Source organism: Paroedura picta, chromosome 1 (genome assembly GCF_049243985.1).
Source record: "Paroedura picta isolate Pp20150507F chromosome 1, Ppicta_v3.0, whole genome shotgun sequence".
Taxonomy (NCBI): domain Eukaryota; kingdom Metazoa; phylum Chordata; class Lepidosauria; order Squamata; family Gekkonidae; genus Paroedura; species Paroedura picta.
The window spans coordinates 143,612,159-143,636,242 of record NC_135369.1 but is presented as its reverse complement, the minus strand read 5'-3'; the positions used below and the strand labels follow the sequence as shown (position 1 = coordinate 143,636,242).

The 24,084-nt window shown below is 41.4% G+C and overlaps 1 long non-coding RNA gene across 1 annotated transcript in view; it reads right to left on the bottom strand.

The window, feature by feature from the left end:
- Window positions 1-1,551: 1,551 nt before the first annotated feature.
- The window catches only part of LOC143822366 (uncharacterized), a 38,333-nt gene continuing 15,800 nt past the window's right edge, over window positions 1,552-24,084 (bottom strand). Inside the window, exon 3 of the long non-coding RNA XR_013226135.1 lies at window positions 1,552-5,134. This is a non-coding gene — a long non-coding RNA (uncharacterized LOC143822366). The remainder of the gene's footprint in view (window positions 5,135-24,084) is intronic.

The following is a 24,084-nucleotide window of genomic DNA, read 5'->3' as shown; positions in this document are numbered from 1 at the left end:
GAAGGGATGTTTAAACATTACCATAGCGATCAGAGAGCGTTAGGGCAGTGATTGAGAGTAGAGGAGTAAACTACCTCCCCCCCACCAGGCCTCAGTAAAAGGCATTGAGTGGTCCCCAGCGTTGAGTGGTCCCCGGTGATAAAAAGGTTGGGGACCACTGTTATAGATGACCTGTAAGGAGCAGAAAGTTGGCTCATCAGCAGCTCTAAATAGATCAAAACAGCCTCATGACCAACCATAGAAAAAATGCTTCCAAAAGCTCTAGCACACTGGTTCTCAACCTAGGGGTCAGGACCCCTTTGGGGGTCAAATGACCCTTTCACAGGGGTTGCGGCAGGGCAAGCAATTTGGCCGGAGGGGTACCATCCACACGACAGCCTTGCGGGGTACATTGAGATTGAGCATTTGTCTGTCTGGAGCAGCGGAAAAGAGTGAGCGGCATGGTGGGACAAGAGGTAGAACTGAACTGAGAAACCCTGGAAAACAACCAATTCATAAACAATCATGAACAATGGACCTTCACACCATTGGTCAGTTTTCGTTTAATTTCGGTGAAAGAACACGTGCATAATTTTATGGTTGGGGGTCACCATAACATGAGGAACTGTATTAAAGGATCACAACATTAGGAAAGTTGAGAACCACTGCTCTAGAATCTCAGCAAAGGAGTTCAAGTGTGTGCATAATTCCTTTTACTCAGAGTAAGATTTGAGTTCAGTAGCCATTTGAGTTCAGTAGCCACTAATATTCCCAAATATCTAAGTATTCAAGAGTCAAAGCTCCCTTCACAGATCTTTGTCTAACAAAGGAAGCTTTGATTCTTGTACCTATTATGAATGGCAGCGGCTGCACCACGCCACTGCCATTTTCCTGTGGTAGGGCAGCATTCCCCGCCACTTCTCATGTAAGAATGGGGGAAGATTTTCCCCACCGAACTTAGTCCACCCCAGATTTCGGCATGCACACATGCTGCCAGGGCAGAAATATTCTGCTACACTTCTCCACAGTAGCAAATAGGTTTACGTTCACAAAGCTGGGATTGCAGCACAACGCAATCCCACTTTTGTGGAAGTAAAAACAATGCACTGTAGAGCCAAAAAGGGCACTTTCTGTTCATGTTGAGACACCGTAGGCGGGGAAGGAGCCAGGCCTGGAAGGCCCAACTCTTTTCTGTAAGCACAGGGCTGACCTGCCATGGATGCTGAAGGCAAAAAAGGGAAGGCGGAAACATCCATGTTTCCTTGGCACTAGGCATCGGATGCCCTAAAGTGGGCCAGGGGACAGGCTGGCACCGATGTCACGTGTAAGCGGGGATTAGTCTTGCTGCCATGCAAGTACCTTCCTGGCCCTTTCCCCATGTGGAAAGGGTCTTTGAGATCTTATTGGTTTTAAAATCCAGTCTTGATCTTCTACTGCAGCCCAACACAACTACTCAACTTTTACTCAGAAAATTGCTGACCCTCATACATGTGAATGACCTTAAAGAGGAAAGTGAACACTGCTTTAGCTGTCATTTCAACAGAAAATTTCCAGAAAAAAATATTAGAGATGTTTCAGCCAGGGAGAAAACTCACTTTTATTGTGCTTATAATGAAGCTAATTTGTGTACAAAACAGACACACACACTTTTTGTCATCCACTGTGCTTTTAGTCTGTAGTTGTCTTCAAAGGAGTCACCGTAAAAGGCCTGTCCTGTGAACTGGACCATTCTCTTCTGTTGCCAAGATTCCTCAGGAACTGAACAACCGGTAGCAAGCCAGGAATAGAACTGGACAGAAGGATGTAAATCCTTGCTGTTATCCATTCAGATTCTTTTAGGAATTTCTTTGGGGCCTTCAACTGAAAACTTTCCATTCAGTCTGCTCAGGAAACTCAAGAGACTGACAAGTCAAGCATCAACTTCAATTTGTCTTTAACATTATTCACTTTTAATCCTCTCTCTCAGCTACTTGAAAGGATTTGGTAGTTTAAAGGGGGAAGAAATCCTGCCAGATATTGTCCCCTACCCACCCACCAGTGCACTGCAGGTTTAAAACTCCTGTTTCCTTTCCAAGAGAGATGAAGTTTACAACAAAGACTTCAGGAAACAGCAGGCCAGGCATCCCAAACTAATCATGGCAGTGAATATTTAATAAAATCACATGTGTACAACAAACTGCCACAATACTACTTCAAATGACATCAAGAGAGAAGAAAACCAGTATGACATTCTACATCAGAAAGTGCTGGGAAACTTTTAGCATTTTCTTGTCAGAACTTGACAGAAAGAGTCAAACACTGAAATGGCCAGCTCATTTTTCGATGTTTCATGTACTGCCAGTTGTAGCATCCATGCCATCTGGAAAATCTCTTAAGTAGTTCTGATTAACAGAGGAAGTGCCAGTAATACAGAAAAAACAGCATACATGTAAACAGAATGTACATAATGACTCTCGTAAACAGAACTTCAGAATACTAGAAATGCTGCTCTAGGGAGAAGACAGTTCAAGTCACAGTGATTATAATCTACATTATTCAAGCAGAATACACTCTTATTTATTGTGAGAAACTATTTTAATAACAGTCATGCATTACACAGCAGGAGAGTGCCCATCATAATTTGGCAACCCCAACCAGGCAATCTAGAAATTTCATCTGGAAAGCTGTTCTGGCCATACACAACTGAAGTTACTTCTTATATTTCAGAATATTTTAGAGATGTTGGAGCTGTTGTTCATTACAATTTTTATTTTTTTTCCTTCTTTCAAAAAAGAGAAGAAGACAAGGGGGGAACCTTCAAATCCAGCAATTTATCATTTTTTAAAAATATATACATAAAGACAAAAATAACAATGGTGGCAGGTATACACAGGTTTTTATAAAGTTTCCAAATATCTAAAAATAAGTTAATATGTAATTGCTGTCTATATCCCCATACGCTTAAACACTGATAGAGTTCTAAAATGTTCAGTCCACTGATTTTCCTGAGAGTGGGTTTTGTATCTTCCCCCATGTAATAAAACAAGGTCTTTTAGCTGTAGTAAGGGCACAGAGGATCCATTTTCATTGACCACTGGTTAGCTTCCAAGAGAAGGGCAAATAGTTTAAAAATACATAAGCATCCTCAAAAATCAATGAACATTTTAATACAGAATTGATATAGAAGTAATATTTGTTCGTTGTAGTTGTATGTGCCTGTCCAGAATGTCTGTGGCACCAGACGTTCCTACAGATTGCCAAAGTTTTGGATTCACTGATGCCAGTTTCATTTAAGTCTACAAATTCCGCTATTTTGGACTTTGTTGTGCTACACCACAGGAAACCTAGGATTTACAACCATAATGAGTATTCCTAGTACACCAAGCAGATTACAAAATAATGGACTATAAAATTGATTTCCTTCTGGTTAACCTCCATCATCAAGCTGCCAATTATGCAATATTAGGAACTACTGTCATGAGAGCACAAAACATGACTTGCTTGGTTCAATGATACACACCAGCATTAAGTTATCTTCACATTTAAAGAGGGATGTCTTATCAAATAAGGCTTCACAAAGTTCTTCCAGGGAAAAGTCTCTCCATTCATGGCACAAAGGAAACACACAAACATTTATTCTATTCTCTCTCCTATGAGCTCACTTAGTGTCAATGTGCTCAACGTTCATGATTTGCACATTCTGAAGCACTGTCTAAGGACTGCATCACCTTAGTAATGAGATAAGGGGAGGGAGAGACTACACTGTAGTGGTGTTGGAAGACTCTTCACTGGTTAAGAGTTAAAGTCCCTCCCCTACCACACACATACTTTATCATGTACAGCAGGGGTCCCCAACCCCCGGTCCGCAGCCCGGTACCGGGCCGCAAAGGCCATCGTACCGGGCCGCCAGCAGCCGCACCTGCCTCCCCCCCTGCAGCGAGAGGGGGGGAAAGAGGCCGGCGCGGCAGCGACGCTAACGCGCACGCGCAGAACTGCCTCGCATGCGCGTTTGCACCCCCTGGTGGTCAAAATGCGCATGCACGGCAACTCTGTGCATGCGTGTTAGTGTCACCTGGTGGCCAAAACGCGCATGCGCGGCAGTTCCGCGCGTGCACGTTTTTGAGCAACTGCGGCAGCCGGGCCGCTGGCTCCCCCCCACCCCCGGAGGTGGTCCCCGACCAGATGAAGGTTGGGGACCGCTGATGTACAGGAGAAATTTATCTTGCTCTTCCAACACTTGACTTTCAAAACCTTTCAAATCCATCCAAAATATTGTTGCATTTGCATACCGAAGAATCAAGAAGCTTTACAGATTAAATGTTGTGAAGATTGAATGTGATCGCTATAAAATGGACCAATACCTTTTACTTTGCATTTGCAAACCAACCTTTTCTCCCTCACTTTGCTGATGAGGAATTTTCCATTTCACCTCTTTTGTATTATTTCTTTGAAGATCTGACCTATAGTGAGGGTAGGCCCTGTAATTTTCTTGTCCACTACATATTCAATGGGATACCTTAAGAGGTCCCTTCTATCCTTGCACCTTTTAAAACCAGTTCTAGTTGTGAGCTGTTCTAGATCAGCCATTCCCAGCATTGAGAGCCAACTATTTATCCACCCCACATATTACTACGTCTGCTGAGAAGGATATTAAGGAGGAAGCTCTTTCAGGTAATGTCTGAACTATATCCCTAATGAAGGCAAGGTATTGTTTTCTAATTAAAACTTCTTCACAGTATCTCTTTCGTCTAGCATCAAAATACAAACACAGAAGCATGCACTGGAAGGAAATTCAGAGCGTACACTTGACAAAATTTGCAAGACCTCCCTGCTTTGCAAGACTTTCAGCAGCTTTCCAAGGCAGAGAGAGTAAACAGCCTTCTCCCAGCCTTTTTCCCCACAGCTGAGAGTGTAGGATGTTTACACTCCCTGTCACTTAGAATTGTCCTGGATCATTTGGGGACCAGAACCAAGATCATAGCAACTGTAAGAGGACAAATAATAATACAGCATTAAGAATAGGTTAGGCAGGTCTGCTTTAGAAAGCCAGTATTCTCATATTAAAAAAATAAAGCTTACATCTCCAAAGGAATAACACATGAAGCGTACTTCTGATCACTGTTGCTGTACTTTAGCCCATTTTTCATTCAAGATATTTCCCGAAGTCCTGATGTGCCTAGAAATCAAAGGAAATTAACCATGGTTAACGACACTATTATGCATACAGTCATAAAGTGCCTTCTAATTTTTGTCTCTCAATGAGCAATCCTAAGCAGAATTACATCTTTTAACTCCACTGGGTTTATTAGGGGGCAAATCTGTTTAGGACTGCATCATTGCAGTTCAGCTTAACCAAAAATATTACCTGGGTGTTTAAACCAAGCACAGCATGGGGAAAATGAAACACCAGGGGCTGAATCTAGCATCGTTACCTGGACACAGGGATTTCTGCCTGTGGAGTGTATCTTTCTTGGCTCCCTTCTCCCACAGCAGCTTGAAATTAATTTCAGGGTATTTCAGGCTGCCCTGGGAAAGGAGAACCAAGAAATTCACACTGTGCAAGTAGAAACCAAGTTGTAGCTATATTCTTGTCTGGAAGAAAGCAAAGCACTGTTCTTGGGGACTTGACCCTTTGTCCCAGAGACTAAGCAACCCAATAGACATTTTGCTATTATAAATGTAAACAGACTTTCCCTTGTGTCACATTATGTTTAGTTTTTTTTAATGTACCTTTATTCATCTGTACTTCCATAAGTTACAATAATTTAAGATCATATTTTAAAAAAACATGTAATACACAGTAACTAGTGTGCTTCCATCTGCGTCAAGCTAAACTACTACCTGGCCCCACAACACCTTGCCACAGTGATCCAGGCAATGGTTACCTCTAGGCTGGGTTTCTACAACTCGCTCTTTGCAGGCCTATCCTTATCCCATATCCAGAAACTTCAACTGGTGCAGAATGCAGTAGCCAGAGTTCTCATGAGAACACCTTGGCGGGCCCACACTCCAACAGATGCACTAGCTACCAGATGACTACCGGATCAGGCCTAAGGTTCTGGTAATCACCTTCAAGGCCATATGTGGTCTGGGCCCTGAGTACTTGAGACACCACCTCTCCACATATGCCCCCCAGAGAGCACTCCACTCTAACAACATCAACAAATTGATGATCCCTGGCCTCAGGGAGGCTCATCAGCTAGAGCCAGCTAGGGCTTTCTTTGTCCTGCCCCCCACCTGGTGGAATGATCTCACAGACGACATAAGGACCCAACCTGAGCTAAAACAATTCCGCAGGGCCTGCAATTCCGCAGAGCTCTACCACCAGGCTTTCAGTTGAGACATCTAATCACCAGCCACGGCCCAGAAGCCCCTCCCATCATCAACTGCCCCCACAGAAAGGAACTAAACCATAGTGCCGTAAACTGAGTAAAATATTCCACCGTTGAATGCTCCACTGTTGAATGTTAATTTGCAAACTGCTCTATTTCCTGATATAAACTTCTATTGTTAAGAATGTTATGTATTCAAACCAAGATGTCTATTATACTGTACTGTTTATTAACATCCCAATGTAAAAGGCCCTGATGCGCAAGGGAGGGCAGTATACAAATATAATAAAATAAAAATAAATAAAATAAATAACTAGACAGACCTATGAAGAAGACTCAGAGTTCCTAAACTGATGCTCAGCCATCACAATAACCCTAAGTAGCTTCCTCAAAAAAATGATTTCTTAGCCAATAATGGTTATAAGAACTTACAGACAAAAGACTCTCTCAAAGAGAACCATTTCAGCAGAGGATAACCTGGCAGCAAGGAAGGGACAACTACTTCCCATGGGAGAAGGGGGTAACATTACACAGTTATAGCACTGCTACCGATAAGGTCACATCTCTTGCGGCCACTCGGTGTACTCCAGAAACAAACAGAGAAGGACCTCTAAATGTGACTCCATCACTCACACAGGTCTATAAAGCTCTACCTAGTTAAATGTACAGAATTGGTATATAAGCTATAGACTGGAGAACAGGTAGAGTTCATTCCATAACCCAGGTACAGATTACGAGTCTAATATGGAATAAACAGGAGTCTGAGCAAGTGATGACTTCATTATTCCAATTTACAACTGTTCACCAGTTAATAAGAGTTAATTTTTATACCCTGCTTTTCACTGCCTGAAACAGCCTCAAAGTAGCTTATGATCACCTTCCCCTTCCTCTCCCCACAAAAGACATCCTGTGAGGTATCAATTAATCAATCCTTATTTTCCCGCCATTCAGATCAAAATTCACCATGTGAGGTAGGTGAGGCTGAGAGAGCTTATGATATTACTGCTCTGCCAGAACAGCACTATCAGGACTGTGACAAGCTGCATGTGGAGGAGTGGGGAATCAAACTCTGCTTGCCAGATTAGAAGCCACCACTCTTAACCACTACGCCAAGCTGATTCTCAGTTTACCATGGGAGGAAATGGTATTTTCCTCTCCTGGTTGGTTCCAAAGGATTCCTCTCCCCCTCAGAATAGATAGGCAAGGGGAGGGAGGCTAAAGTGTCTTTTAAGGCAAATGTCAGGAAGTTCCCCACACTACCGTCATGTCACAAAATGTGTGAAATGAAATTTGTTTGAGGGTAACATTTTTTGTAAGGGGCATATAGTTGTAGACTTAATAGTCTGAAAATTTTAGGCAGAACCCTCTAAATAGTCAATCATTTTTTTTAAAAGACTAAGGGCAGCAATGGGGTGCACCTCCCTACTTCAAATTTACATTGGGTTGAATACGGAATATACAGGCAATTTCCAGTGATCCTTTCTTCCTATGGCCTACCTTTACCACATGCCATTCCTTAGGTTCCCCTATCCCCCACGGAGATCATTTAATGAACCGGGAAGGCAAGAATATTCCTTTCTGACAAAGGAAATTTATATTCTCCCTTACATGGCAAATAGTAGTTGGAGCAGAGAGGACAGAACAGAAGGAACATAGTGCAGGATCTTTTCCAGCCCCTGTCAGAATCATAGCCCCTACTCTGCACTTTTAGACTTCAAGACACTGAAAATCCTAAACATATTTCTGGGTTGTATCCAGTTTGGTATATTCACATGTATGTGTGTACTTTGTCAAATCAGATGTAGAGAGAACATCTGAAAATGTTTTTGTATCATTTTCTTATTTCTTACTGTATCATTAGAACAAGGGATAGGTGAGCTTTTGCAAGTTGACTAAAGACTGAGCTTGCTAGTTTTCTCCCTACAGCCTAATGATTCAATTCACAAGATCCAGACAGTTACCTAAGTAGAACTTGAGAACAAGTTTAAAACAAAATCTAAATAAAGCTCATCAAAGCTAAATCTTATTACCCTAGACAATGTCTTAGACACAGCCCATTGAGTCAGAAGTAAGAACAAACAGACTAGTTCAGGCTAGTGCCTGAACACTTCCGGGTTCTAGGCTGAGCCAGGCCCTCAGCAAACTTCAAAGCTTGGGGGATGGCGTGGCCAGTTGACATCACCCCCAGTGTGCCTTGGAGCTGGAAACAATTTCAGGGGTGCTTCCACAATTTAAAAAAGTCTGCCTTATACCGTAGGGCCCAGAATTTCATTTACAGTAAATCTGAATTAGCAAAAGCAGTTTCTGTGGTCTTTTCCTCTCGTTTCTGCTTGTGCAAAAGCTCTAGTGCAAGTGGAAATTTTGCTCTGGAGCCTTTTGCATAACTGAATATTCAAGAACCACCTAGAAATATCCATTAACAGGAAATATAGCAAGGCAATGTCTGCAAGTCTTCAGCAAGTGTTTTCATCGTGCTCTCACTAGCCAAGCAACTGACTACTCTTCCATCCTCACCCTATATAGCCCAATTTCCTATAGCTTGGCAGACTGGCTGAATCCTGATCTCATATCAACCCTTACAGCTTTTGACAGGAGCTGACCCTTCAATGTAAAGCAGTAGGATGGTACACAGTGTAAAAAGAGAAGACACCTGGAAGTTCTGTCCTCCATTGAACATTTCAGCTTGAAGGTACAATATGTACCAGTTTGCTCAATTAACTATTCCACATAATATTCAAGGGAGAAAGAAGGGAGCTGCAGGTGTCTAAGAACTTCAAGATTTGACATTGCTGTGACCAACAGATACTTGAATGAAAGACTGAACACGTTAATGTCAAGTATATTATAATCTTCCACTGAACATAACAGGCAGATTAGATCTTATGGTACAGCAATGTTCAGACCCATGATATGCCAGACTTTAAATACCTATCTGATGCGTCTTGTCATATCGCATTATACTGGTCATACGATCCCACCCCCTCCATCTCCCTTTTCTCCTCATCTGAAGCACTATATTATAAAAATGATGATGATTTGAGGCTTGTGTTATGAAATGCCTTCCCACAGTAAGAGTAAGGCTTTGGGGCTATGTTTTGGATCGGGATCGGCAGCCAATTGATCAGGCAGCATTCGAGTCCAATGGCAGGCAGCACTGACAGAGCTTTTTTACGTACCATGAAGATTAGCTACACACCAGACAGCTTCCACCAGGAACACAAGTTTCAGTTAATAAAGCAACCATTTAAATCAGTTCCAAAAATAGTTAAGTATAAATATATAACGTAGTCCACCCACATATCAGCTCTGCTACCAATTTTTGTTAAGAAAAGTATCATGTTAGGGTGCTTCAGTGCTTGTTTTGTGCAGACAAAAACCCACATTGGAAAATACGTGTTCACTAGACACAGACAATCCTGCAATGCAAAGTGTTCCAACACCTAGATGACATTTAAACATTTACAGCAGTAGTAAATGTATCCTTATTTAAATGTTCAGTGTTTTACTACTAGCCATACTTTGTTACGAACTACTGGATACATATATAAAGGTGTCATTATCATGAAGTAATTCCACCTCCCTGGTGTGCTAGCTAGGAGGGTTAAAGTCTAAACAAAATGAATAAATAGATGTAAAGACAATACTGACTTGTGGGCAAATGGATTCAGAATATTGACCTTTGGAATTCCTTCCCTCCAATGGGTTGCAAGCAGTAAGGAACCAATCAACTCCCCAAAGTACTCCAAACCCTATAACCCTAATTGCAGATATATGCATAGGTTTTAACAATTATCCATTTACATTAGTCACTCCTGATCTCTTCCAAATATATCTTGTTTTGCCCCAAAAGCTGAGATAAATGTATTACTCAAAATATAAAGAAAACTGTGGGGGAGGCATAATTCAGAAGGTAAAGTACAAAGAACGTGCTTCTACTATTACCAAAGCGACTGCTTCATTTTATGAAGCCTAAACAAATAGCGCCCTAAACTGGATCATCCAGGTTAGCCTGATCTCATAAGATCTGAGAAGCTAAGCAGGGCTGGACCTGGTTAGTATTTGGATGGGAGACCTCCAGTGAACACCAGGATTGCTAGTCAGAGGCAAACAATGGTAAACCACCTCTGGATATGTCTTAACTTGGAAGTCCTACAGCAGGGGTGGGCAAACTGTGGCCCTCCAGATGTCCATGCTGGCAGGGGCTCATGGGAATTGTAGTCTATGGACATCTGGAAGGCCACAGTTTGCCCACCCCTACCCTACAGTGTTGCTTAAGTGAACTGTGGCTTGACGGCAAAAAAATAAGGGGAGGGCCAAAATATATTTTAGCTACTTCCTACCTCTCCTACCTTATAATGTATGAATTTAGGCTAAATCTTATCTCTCCTGTAGGCTGTTTTGTGTCCTTTCGCAGTCTCTTCTGCTTAGAGTATATTTTAAAAAGCAGTAAACAGCCATCATACTCTGTATTGCAGTTCACACCACCTCCTAACAGAGGAGGAAAGCAATGTGAGGCTCCCCCCCCCCCAATCATTAAACACAAAAACTACGTTGTGGCAGAAGTCCAAGACCGTTTTTGCCCCCAGCAGAGGATTTAGCCTTTTCTAGATATTTACACTCTTCAGTAAGTTCAAATTCATCAGCCTGTTTCCTCTTCTGGCAGGTAGTTATCCAGGATACACTAGAAATTTGTTTTAATCACTTTACAATCTCATGCAATGTATTCAGTGTAATCCAATGATGGCGCAGGCTGCATTAAACCAACCTTTATGTTCATCAGCCCTCTTTAGTCTCACAAGCCAGTAAAGGTGTTCATTGTTTTTGCTGTTAGTCTCACAAGCATAAGCAATATTAAAAGCAATACAAGGCTTCCTTTAGAGAAACACCCACCCTCTGTCGATGGCACATCTGCTCTTTACATTATCAATATGTCCAACTCTCAGCATGGCCAAATCTGTACACACTTAAAATCAGAGTTTGAAGCCATGAACAGACCTTTCTACAGACTTGAGGCGGGGGAGAGCCCCAGAGGTAATGCTGGGAAAAGCTAATGTTTTACAGGAAAATAAATCCACTTGTCTTGGAAAAAGTAGTTGGCTCTTGCAGAGCAGATTAAGAGCTTGGGGGGTGCTAATGGGCCCAATTTTACTGTTTGAAAAGCAGACTGGCACAGTGGCCAAGAACACTTTCTATCAGCTGCTTTTATTTTGCCAACTCTCTCTTATTAGAATCAGAACTTGGGCCAGCTGATCCATGCTTCTGTAACCTCGCGGTTAATGTCACAGGCTCTATGTTGGCTGCTCCTGGGGACTGCAGCTGGTTCAGACCGCTGCAGCCTGATTATTGTCAGAGGCTAGCCAGTTGTAACATTACTCATTATGAAATAGTTACATTGGCTGCTAGTTTGCTTCCAAGTTCAGTTCAACTGGGAGCTGCATCAGGGAGAACAGTGTAGGATATTACCAACCCAACCATACATCTTATTGAATTGAGCACACTCGTAGTTCACAGGTGCACAGTTCTGTGTGATGAATTCTTAATACTGTCTGCCTACTACATCCAACTGATTTGGACTCTAGCACTACGTCCCAAATCTAAGGGATCTGTATTCTCCAACAACCACAACAAGGAGAATATTTCATTTCATGCTGGACAGTTAGACAACTCTTAATACTGGACAGATTGCTTCAAGCCAGTCTAGGAATATCTATGTCTATGGAAGAAATCCTCCTTGCCCTTTTCTTCAGACGCTTTATAGTGGCCAGCTCAGAATTTCTCGAGAAATTCTCTGATTAAGTATTGGATGTTATAGTTTATATATACCGAACACACACACCAAGTAAAGATATTTGGGATAAACCAACACAGGACTAGAAAGTAAAATAATTGCTAAGTAGTTATATTCATATTATACAAACAATCTACGTGTCTTCTCTCTGTGTGCATTCACTGTCTTTTTGGGGGGGGCAGAGTTTCCTCACTCGGCGCATGCACATCGAGCATATAAATTGCACAAAATCTCTCTTCCAAAAAATACAAGGCTTCAGAGGGTTGTATTTTGTTTCTATGGCTACTCAAATGATTATCTATTTAGCTTGATTGACATCCTCCTAAGCCAAGAGTAGTGCTCCCTTTGGTTTCAATGAGAATGCCTTGCCGTGAGAGCACATTGCATTCTTTTAACTATCGGTAGGAGAGGCTGAAAAGGAGCTATTTGGAGGGAGAGAATTTTGTAGGACAGGTGGGGGGGGGGTTAGAGAGAAGGAACACTTTCAGCATTACCTGTGGGTAGCTGGCATTCAACCCCCCCCCCCCACTCCAGGAGTCTGACTGCCTGTCAATCGGAGTCTCACTGAGTGCAGGCAGATGTCTTTTAGTTTCTGTCTTTGAAGGAGGGAGGGGTGTTCCATTTTCTTCTAATTTTCTTTTTGGAGTCAGATGAAAAATCACAAACAGATCCTGATTTCTAGTTACTTTTGTACAAAGTGTTTTTGGGAGGGTGAGGGGAAAAGTCAGATCTAGAGGATTTTAATGGATCCTCATGAATATGATTTTTATATTGAAATGAAATAAAACCACCTTCGGTCTTTAGACCATGTTGTAATTATTATTATCATTATTATCATCATCATCATCATCAACCTTTAATTTATATCCCAGCTCACCCCGGAGGCTTGAGGCGGGTCACATAAAATCAATCCCCCCCAAACAGTAATAAGAATAAAATATAGTACATTAATCACAACAAGGCAAGACAAGAATGGCGGCCAGGTTCATGCAACTAACCCAATTTTCCATAACCCCACTAAAAGGAAGAAAAAAAGGGGGGGCTGATGGCACACGCAACCGCCACATTTGTGAGGGGGGGTGTGGATCTCCCTTGCTGCCCGGCCTCAACCAAAAGCCTGGCGGAAGAGCTCTGCCCTGCAGGCCCTGTGGAACGCTGAAAGTTCCTGCAGGACTCGCAGCTCTTTCGGGAGCTCATTCCCCCAGGTCGGGGCCAGGACCAAAAAAGCCCTGGTTGAGGCCAGGCGAGCTTCCTTGGGGCAGTGAATGACCAATAGGTTCGCCCCCGCAGAGCGTAAGGCTCTAGGCAGCACCACAAAAGTTATGCATCCACAGCATTGTGGTGCCACAGTGGGGCAAAAACATATGCAAAATACACAGATCCTCATGATTTTTGCACTAGGCCACCTCAAACTCACCATAAGATCACTTCTTCTATTAATGTCCACAGTATACAACACAAAAATCACAGATCCACATCTTTGTGGTGATGTCACAGGGCAAAAACATGCTTCCAAAGCATGGATCCTCAGAGTTGTTGCATCCAGATACATCAATCTCGCTCTATCTATTCTATCAATACCCACAGCATACACCACAAAAATCAAGGATTTTTAAGTGTTGTAACTCATGAGCATTTTAGCCAGGACCCCCCAGGACTTGGGGTTGCAGATATGTAATGATAAGACTTGAGGATTTTTCCTCCTTTATTTCTCAGTAGGCAATGGGGAGCAGCATTGTTTCTCTGATCTTCCAAGTTCTGTGAGAAATTCAATGAAAGACTGCTTGAACAAATTCACCATTTAAAGATAGACCAGAACTAGAAGAGACTACTTCTTCCTGATTTTTAGTTTGATATCTAGTATGCAAGTCTAGTGTCTTTTACAAAATATATTCATTATTATTAGTATTATTATTTGTATTATCAGTCTGCCCTGCCCCAAAAGCTCTTTTATGAAAACACCACTGTCATAACCTACTTATATCAAATCAGAAAGGAAGGGAAGGGTGAGAAATCAAGTATGCAATATACTGCAAAGTCTACCGTCCACCCAGTTAAATAGGACAAATTTCTAATATTTAAACCCTTGAGTGAACATATATACAACCTGGCTCAGTCAGGTGAGATTAATTTACGCTATTCCAACAAGCTCAAGATAGTATAACAAGACGCTCTCCTTTTCTTGTATAACACGACATTCTCCTTTTCTTGTATGGCAAATAACCAATATGAATTAAACAGAAGGTTAAGAAAAGACTTCTGCAATAAACTGACAAACCAAATGCTGAAGAAAATAGCAATGAACAAATAGGGCCTTGACCTTTCACTTGACTCAATAATCTGCTAGCAGGGCCAATGCACGTGACCACTCCACTTGTGCCAGTCAACTCAACCATGGTGGAGAACACCGATAAAGATTGGCATTTTAAGGGAAACAGGCCAAACTTAATCCCTACTAGTAAACTAGAACAGAATAGAGAAAGCTTTTAATAGATCACCAGGATGGTGCTAATGAAAAGCTTGAGTTACTGAAAGGGTCAATAAAGAATGAACCATTCACACAGAAAACTCACATCTCTGCACTAGGTCAATAGGAACTAATTCAACACAATGCTTACCATACATATTAAATTTTATCACCTTTGGCTCTGACAAAGATCACAGTTCAAGTTTATAGATTTACATAATGGAAGCTTGCTGCCAACCAGGTTCTGAATCACAAAAAAATCACAAAATCACAAATCACAAAATCACTGAATCACAAAAAAAAAAAATGCAGAAAATGTTTTATGGCAGGTAAGGAGATTCTTGCTCTGGTCCTCATAACTTATACCAAGGAGACCCAGTTCCATAGCATAAGTTCTATAATGTACCCATGCTAAATTTTGCTATAAGGAAAACTATACAATTGGGCTTAACTGGCAAATCTGCTTGTTAATTTTTTTTCTATCAGTGCCTGAAAAAACACAGTTTAACTATGTTTTATCATGTATTAGCAGGTATCTTCAAACACCTTTGTCTGTAACTGACTGAAATCTTATGCAGGTAAAGCATTTTTCAGAATGTGATATACGTCACAACCATAAGGTGCAACTCACAGTACAGGCCACCTGAATGTGTATATACCCTGCAGTGCAGATACACTTTGCAAATGAGAGGAAACTGTTAAGTACAGGAGTTTCAAAAAGCAATAAGCATCCTTATCTTTGAGGGGAAATAGTGACTCTGCTCTTTTAAAATCTATTATTGCATTAGACACTGAACTACATAATCCCATTAACAGCTGCTGAATCTTGAGGACACTAGAAGCAAAGATACTCTACAGACAGCCAACAATCTATTTACAGATTCAGTTAGAATGGTTGCTTATTTTACAGCTGGGGATGTGCATGTGCTGTGTACACCAACATTACCCTGCAATTCAACGTATTTGAGTTCAGTGAGCCATTTGTTTTAGAAAGTGTCTTGTCCTCTTCCCCAGCCCTCTTGAATTTTATAGTAAAATTAAGATGATACAACATTCCTAAGTGCTGTAAAATGCACATCATTTGCTCCCTCACCGCCGCCTCGCCGCCGCCCTGACGCGTCGGAGCCGCCCGCACCACCACTAGCGCCCACTGTATCCAAGGTACAGCGGGCTATATTACTAGTTACCCATAATTGTCTAAAGTCAACTACAAAACAAATACCTAAACAATGGGCAAGTCTCAGAACTACTAAAAACATACACAAATTTATAGGGAACTGGCGGAACTCCAGAAGACTGAAAGAAAAAAAATGTAGCACCTACCTTTTAAAAATGACATAGGAAGAAACACTGGAATATAACAACTCATGCCAGACAGATAATCTTTTCCCAGTATACCATATTTAACTTTCAGCTAGGCTTTGCTCACATACTGTTTAGAAAGAAAGTACCCCTCAGAGAAGTTGATATTCTGAATGTTCTGTTCTAGGTTACATTTTACTTTTACATACTAATTATCTCACTCTGTACTTCCTGAATTTTCCTGTTTATTACTTTTTCTTCTTCATAACCTCATATACATAAGATGTACATGTGTATGGAGAACCCATTACATGCTTCTGAAATGGGCTCTAGTTCACAGTTATTAGAACAAAAAAAGTTAATCTTTAAGGTGCCATGAGACTCCTGCTGCTTTTTTAAGTGCAAAGAACGGTAAAAAATGGACTCTCATAAGTTTAACAGAAAATTAACTATGTTCTGCAGCAGTTCATGCTAGCTTCATGTTGAGGGACTAGAAAGTACATTTCTCTTTCTAACTTCTAACAGTAAGAAACAGGGAGAACACAAAAACTCAAGATATACTCAGTGTCCAGATTTCTGAGGTAGAACACTAGACTAGTAAAAAGCTGAAGTGTCATACTGCCATATTGGAAAAGCCACCAACTGCAGATGTACAAGACAAAAAAAGCTAGGAGGCAACATGCTACAGGTTGACTAATTAATAGGAGATAGACTCAAGGAAATATATTTAACCTAGAAGATGGCCAAAGGGTGGGGAAAAGGCTGAAATTGTAGAATGTCATGAAGCATGATAAAAAGGTAACAGCTCATAACTGTTCATTTCATACGATTAAGCAACAATGAGGTAAACATTTGTAAATATAATTAACTGCAATAGTTAAGTGCAGAACAGGCCACCTAAGGAAGCTCCTTCAGAGTTTTACATTCCCTTTCCTTCAGACGTGGCAGTTGGAAGGGGCTTCATGGATGAACAGCAACTTGTGTTAACATTAAGAGAAAGTGTTCTAGCAACATGAAGTTGTTCACCATGCTGTTTTGGTAGTTGGATTTATACTGGTTTTATATGTGGAGGTTCTATGTAACCAGCTTCCTTAATAGAGCCATTTAGAGAGATCCTCCATGAACTGGTTAAATCTAAAAAAAAAAAAACAACAACACCTAAGCTAGTAACTATTACTTCTACTTACAGTAGCACATTTCATGTTAATAATAATGTATTGGCCAATTATAATTTCTAAGTACCTTTCATCTACCTATCGGTTTCTAAACCAGAGAACTCTTTTCCTTACTTGGGTTGTTCTTTTCTCTCTCGTTTCAAGTGCTGCTATATTAGTCCTGAGATAGTCCAAACAGAACTGGGTTCTGTTGGATCACTGGGTTCGATCAGTGAAAGGACTTCATCTCTTTGTGCCTTTCCATCCCCTTCAACAGTCCTTTCGGATCCCAGAAATTTTTATTCCTTGGATTTTAGTGGAGTAATAGTCATGTGGGTTCTGAGACAAAATTGCTCCCTTCTTGCTCCTCCATCAGTGGAGCTTCACTCACAGAAGATAAGAAATCTTGCTCCCACTCCCAAAGAATATTACTTCATGTGGATCTGGCTGCCAGAGGAATACAATTTTTCAGTCCAGAAAGAAGTACAGGTGTGGGAAAGGGAGACTGGAAACTATCAGCCACTGACACAGTGTGGGATCCAACCCACTATATCGCCTCTAACTCAGATTCTGTTCTCAAGTATGGGATATAAAATAGGATAATCAAGGTAACCACTTTTAGGGCTACCTATTCTAAACTACTGACTTATAGTAAGGGAGAACAGGTAAAATTAGCATCATACAGCTATTACAATCCTGGCCAGACTCCAAAAGGATTCATACGATTAACTTTTGGCTCTTTCAACTCCCAGATAGCCATTACCCCCTGCCACATGACAAACTGTTCTAGACGTTAAGTGGCACCTCAGAAGCACAGTGCAATATGACATCATAGGACTGGGTTTTGTCACAAAAATGGCATTCAAGATTCAAACTACAACATGCCATCAAATTGACAAACGCTCTTTTCACAAAGGATCAAGTAGAATGAAAAACAAAACAGTGTTTTTTTAAAAAGACACCTAGTAAGCCAATGATTGCCTTGACTATTCATTCTAGCAATTTTGTTTTTAGTGCGTTATTTTGTTATTTTGCCATGATTCCATGCTGTAAGACAGGGATACAAATTAATGTCTATATATTTTCAAATGAAAGGAATTGATGACATAATTGTAGTGTGCTTTGCTCACTTTGAAGTATTTGTGTTAATTTGTTAATACAGAGCATATGGCACTTCACCAAGCAAGATGCAGACTAGATATACATGAGAAAGATGAGCCTTGATTATGTGAGAGAAGTCAGGTCAGCCAGAAAACAGAATGCAGACTCTCAGAGGATTTTTAGCTACCCACTCACTTCTCTAAGCAAGGCCAAACTATTTACTATTTAACAAACAGAAACTGCTCTCATCTCCTTTGTTCTCAGAGCAGGACAATGGTTGACATCGTATCTATCTATCCATCTACACATAGAGCCTAATTCTCTGGAACCTGTTTCACTATAAAAGCCAGCTGGGACAGTGAGGAGACAAACACCTATTCCATAGATAGCTCATTTATAGTGGTGTCGTAGAGGGGCCAGTCAGCATGATATCCAGAACTCTAAGGCATCCTCAGTATATTCACAGAATCATCTCTGCATTTGAAACAGTGGAAGGGGAAGGAATATCACATAGCGATAAAATAAGATGTCAATACTAATAGAACTAGAGGAGTTGGTTTATACACCCTGCTTTTAATATCCAAAGGAGTCTCAAAGTGCCTTCTCTTCCTCTAGGTGGGGCTGACAGAGCTCTGACAGAACTGCTCCTTAAAAACAGCTCTAACAGCCCAAGATTGTAGAAAGTGGGGAATCATACCTGACTCTCCAGATTTGACGTCTCCACTCTTAACCACTATACCAATATATTCCACTATATTCTGATATCTTTGTGAAATACAAATGGGTTCGAGGGGTCTGATTGGCTGGTTTGTCAGGAAGTTATTATGTGGCTGTGTTTGGATGCTGTGACACAGTTTACTAATGTAACAGGATTAAATTTTGGCTATATATTCCTACTGTTATGATGGCCAGTCTGAGGAAGAGTGCTTGCGCTCGAAAGCTCACGCCTTGAATACATCTTTGCTGGTGCTACTGGACTCTGATTTTATTGTACCATCTGTGTACATAGCAGGAGATGAGCTGACAATGTTAAAGCTCCCAAAACCACTTATGTCTTCCCCTTGGAACTGTGGCTGAAATATGTATCTCTCAATGTGAAGTACAAGGCTCTATTTTTGCCTGCCTGTGTCAGAGTACTCTTTCCATTCATCAACTACCTTCTCCTTTCAACTCATAGGTCTCATTTTCCAACATCTTTGCTCACGTACAGTTGATAGCCAAGGTGCACAATAAACCAAAATACCGGAAGTATATAATAAAGAAAACTCCAACATAGCTTTAGTTGCTACTGGCCAGTTATAATAAATGAAAGGGAAATGGGATGTATCTAAGTGGCAAGCAAAACCATAATCTCTCCAATTAGGACTAGTCTGTCTCCCTCCTGTCTAGCTGTTTCAGTAATGTCTCATTTAACCCTGAAACAAAATACATATTTTTACAGCCTGTCCCTTCTCCTCGGTTTCACCACTTTCTAAATTTCCCCTAAGGAGCAGCTAAGGTTTCCTAAGTATAGTTCCACATGTTGAGTCATCACTATCAAGGAGGAAGGGCATGAACAGAAGGTAGAGGATAGAAAAAAGCCATCGATAGCTGAACACGGTTGGAGCAGCTATGGTTCTTGTTGGGTCTGTCACTTCCTCTTTCTATGCAGGAGGCCATTAAGGGATGGTGCTACCGAACATGAATTTCTGCTCATGGACATCATGGCAAACCACAATTAACAAGCCAGGTGCAAAGCATGGTTTACAATGCCAGTTTATGAACCGTCAACAAAACCAGCTTACTGAGCTGCCTGCATTTAGGCCTCCATTCAGACCATGGTTTATTGTTTAATCAAACCATGGTTTATTGTGGCATCTGAATCCAGCCAATCAGAAACCCAGACATTTTGAGTATTTTGAACCACTAGTTTTGTAACCAAGTAGAGAGATTTCTGAATGACGCCTGTGGCAGTTGGCAGCTGCAAACATCCGACTGAAAGCCCCATATGCTGCTTCACAGCTTCCAGTCGAGGATGTTTACAGTCGCTCACTGTCAACAGCAATATACGTTCCTTAGCTGTTCACCTACAACTAAATCCAGATAGACTAAACCTAGAATAAGACAACTGTTTCAAACTTGACTCTTCCCTGTTGCTACACCATAAGCAAGACTGCAAACCTTTTCTTTTACAATCTGGTTGTAGTAATTCAGAGGTTACTTGACACACACACACTGCCAGTGCATTTTATAGTTTGAGAGCTAGGTGTAAAGCACCTGAAAGTTTATGTAAGAGGCTATTTTTTTAAGTACAAGTCCTGGCCCCGATAAGATCAAATGACATATTTTGAGTTCCCTAGGAGATCAAGAAGGGGCAAGAAAGACATTCAGCCAGCTCTCTGCAGGAAAGTCAGGGAAGCCAGAAACAGCCAGCTTGGTTTAGTGTTTAAGAGCGGTGGTCTCTAATCCTTAATGTGAATCCCCAATCCTTCACATGCAACCAGCTAGGTGACCTTGGTCTAATCACAGTCCTCCCCGTACTCTCTCAGCATAACCTACCTCACAAGGTATCTGTTGTGGGGAGACAAAGGGAAAGGTGTTTATAAGTCACTGTGGGGCCCTTTTGGATAGTGAAGAGCAGGGTATAATAAACCAGTTCTTTTATTTCTTTTGGAATTTATATTCTGCCAAATCTTTAAAAATTCAGGATGGATTACAGTAATATATAAAATATATATTCTGTAAATACAAAACTTACCTTAAATTAAGCATTAAAACACCAAATAAAATATTAATTTTTTAGTTATTAAAGATGCCCCTAATTTTTTATTCTCCCATATGGGTCAGGAGTAGGGGGTGATGTAGAATAGCGATCCCCAACCTGTGGGCCACGGACCACATGTGATCCGTTGACTAATTGGAGGTGGGCCGCGAAGGACGCATTCTCCCCCCCCCCCCGGCCCTTTACAACACACTTCGGGTGTCATTGTCTCCCATCACTCCCATATGGGACTATCTCGTTGCAGAGAAACAAGCTCAGGGTTCCCATTGATTTGTCATTGTCATGAGTTAAAATGTCCATGAAAATATAAATATAATAATAAATAAAATGTTCCTTATGTTCATTGTTGTGGCATGTCTGTATCTTATTTTGAAGGGATGTTTAAACATTACTATAGCGACCAGAGAGCGTTAGGGCAGTGGTTGAGAGTAGAGGAATAAACTATCCCCCCTCCCCGGGCCTCAGTAAAATTGTCAAGCATTGAGTGGTCCCCGGTGATAAAAGGTTGGGGACCACTGATGTAGAAGATTGCTCAGTAAGGTTTCAGCTTGGCAGAGTTGGACTGAGAGGCTAGTGGTTTCTGGCCTCAACCATGGGCCTGGCAGAACAGCTCTGTCTTGCAAGCAAGGCCAGAAAGGGAACTTAAAATATGTCCCCACTTGGAAGCAGGGAGAGAAATACTAACCAGTTTAATGGCTGCTAGTCAATTCAGCCTAGCAGCCTGGTGGGCCCACTGTCAGCCATTAGGTTGAAATGTTGCAAGCTTCCAATTGGAAGGAAGCAAAAATGGATGAAATGGCTGCCAGCCATTTCAACCTAACAACTTGACGGGTCTGCCTGTCAGCTGTTAGGCTGAAGTGGCTGCAAGCCATTTAACCTTTCCATTTCCCGCCCTCCTAATAGCAGACAGGCCAGCAGTGGACGGGCAGGGAAAAGCAAAACTAACCAGTGAAATGGCTGCCAGTGATTTAAACTTAACAGTATGGTGGGTCCACCTTTCATCTGTTAAGTTTAAATGGCTGTGAGCCATTAAACATTCCATTTTGCTCTCCTCTTACTTTGAAGTGGGGGTAAGAAATGAAACAGGCAGGTTAAATAGCCTGCAGTTTCCTGGGCTCTTTCTCTTTCATTCAGGGAGAAAGGGAGCCTGAACTGGCTTGATTGGAGCATTTTTACTTGATTCAAGGACAATGGAATTTTTAGGTTCATGTCCATTCACACTTGTAACTGAATTGTTGAACAGAGGAATAGTCTCCCAGGACTTACCAGCAAAAACATGATAATAGGGACCCTTTCTCTGGCACCCCTTGCCACTCCTTTGCTTCTTAACACCCCCTCAGGTAATTCCACTGTGTTACCTGAGGTACCAGACCCTGAAATGTAACCAGCGCTATCAGACCCTGGATTATAACCAGTGAAAACCAGACCCTTTGGACTGTTTTCCATGGTGCAAGAAACTCTGGATCAGCACCTATGACAACAGACCTCATCGTGAAGCACTAGCACTTCAACAATCAAGACTATTTCAATTAAAACTTTGGACATTTGCTGTAACCTAAACAAAAAGAAAAAAAGTTAAACCTTTCTCTGCAAAGTTTGGCATGACTGAGTGACCTCATAAACTCAGCGTCCCTGCATCTGTGGAAATGCACACACAGCGCTGACAACTTCGAAGAGCACCCTCCTTCCTGACTCCCCCCCCCCAACAACAGATCTCAGAAGTGTTTTCTTACCTCTGAAATTCCCTTCCTATCCACCCAACTTAATGTCAGCTTGCCAAAAAGCATTATTACTCTATGTAGTCACCTAGACCAAACCAGTCCAAAGTTTCCCACATCATTCTGTTTGATCACTTTGACTCTGGAAATCCTGGTTCAAGAATCCTTTTGTTGCCACATTAAAAGGGGATATCTGCACCCTTTATCCAAAGCCTACTTTTTGCCTATGTGACTTATAACCATGTATTTGACTAAGGAAAGGGTATAAAAACCCCTCCTTGGAGCTCCCAGTGTGCTCGTACTCCTCTGGCAATGCCCAACTCGGATTCTTCATGTTGCTGACCCCCTTCCCCAACGCACCCAACTTCTCCATCTGTGCAAGGTAAGTAATCATATGAACCCTGCTGTCCTCTCCCCCAAACTTAGCCATCTCCTGCAATTAGCTTTCTGCAATTTTTACTGTGACCACTCATAGAACGTTTCTTAAAAACAAATTGCCCAGTTTTTGATCCAGTCAGACATTTGGTGCATATGAAAAGACTCTTGGGTACACTTTGTGGAAAGATCTGAATGTGTCTTCAAAATATAATGGTACTTTGGCCTCCTTCAAGCCAACAGCAAAAATGGGTACAAACTATTAACTTGTCTCTCCTCACACCATCCCAAACATTCATGGGTATTTCATTCATAACATAAGGAGCTGGGATTCCTCTGTAATTTCAGGTGCTACCAATTTAGCAAGCCTGGAAAGATTGCATTGCCAATTTCTGCTACTGTTAATGGACTGAATTTTCCTGCTAACTGAATTTTATGTAATTACATCTCTCCCTGGACTTCTATGTTTCATGGCCCTTTGACCATACTGTTTAAAGCCAATTTTTTATAACTCCATATGTATATAAGTACATTGCCTACCTTGTTAAAAACCCAAAATGGACTCTAGACTGCAACAGTGAAAACCTTCAGGCTTTAAAAGTAGTGCGGGATTCCTCTTTTATTTCTAGCTACAATGGAACGTTGCAGTTCCACTGCTTAAGCCTCCTGAATGCTCTTCAGCTGTCAACTAACAGGCTCTTGATTATGGGTAATGGGTTCCTCTCAACTGGGTAAGAGTTCCTGTCCATTAATTTATCAACATGGTAATTAGTCACCTTAAATCAATTGTCTAAAATGAAGCAGTCAGGAAAAGTGTGGATTGTCCATGTGAAACGTTTTCGGTGAAATGAGCAAGCTGGTTTGTAGGAACAGTACAGCTATTTGGAATGCAGGAACTTGTCATGTTATTTGCTACAAATGATAAATATGAGGAAACCACATAAATCACTTTGAAAACACAAGGTTAGATTTTCTACACCAAGGTTAAAAATTCATCATTCAGGCAACAGGTGAAAACAAGCTAAGCTGTAACAGGGGTGGGTTCCTTTTATTCACTATTAAAGCATCCAAGGGAACCACATTTTCTCAATGGGTCAAGTCACTAAGGGAACAAAGCAAACATTCAGT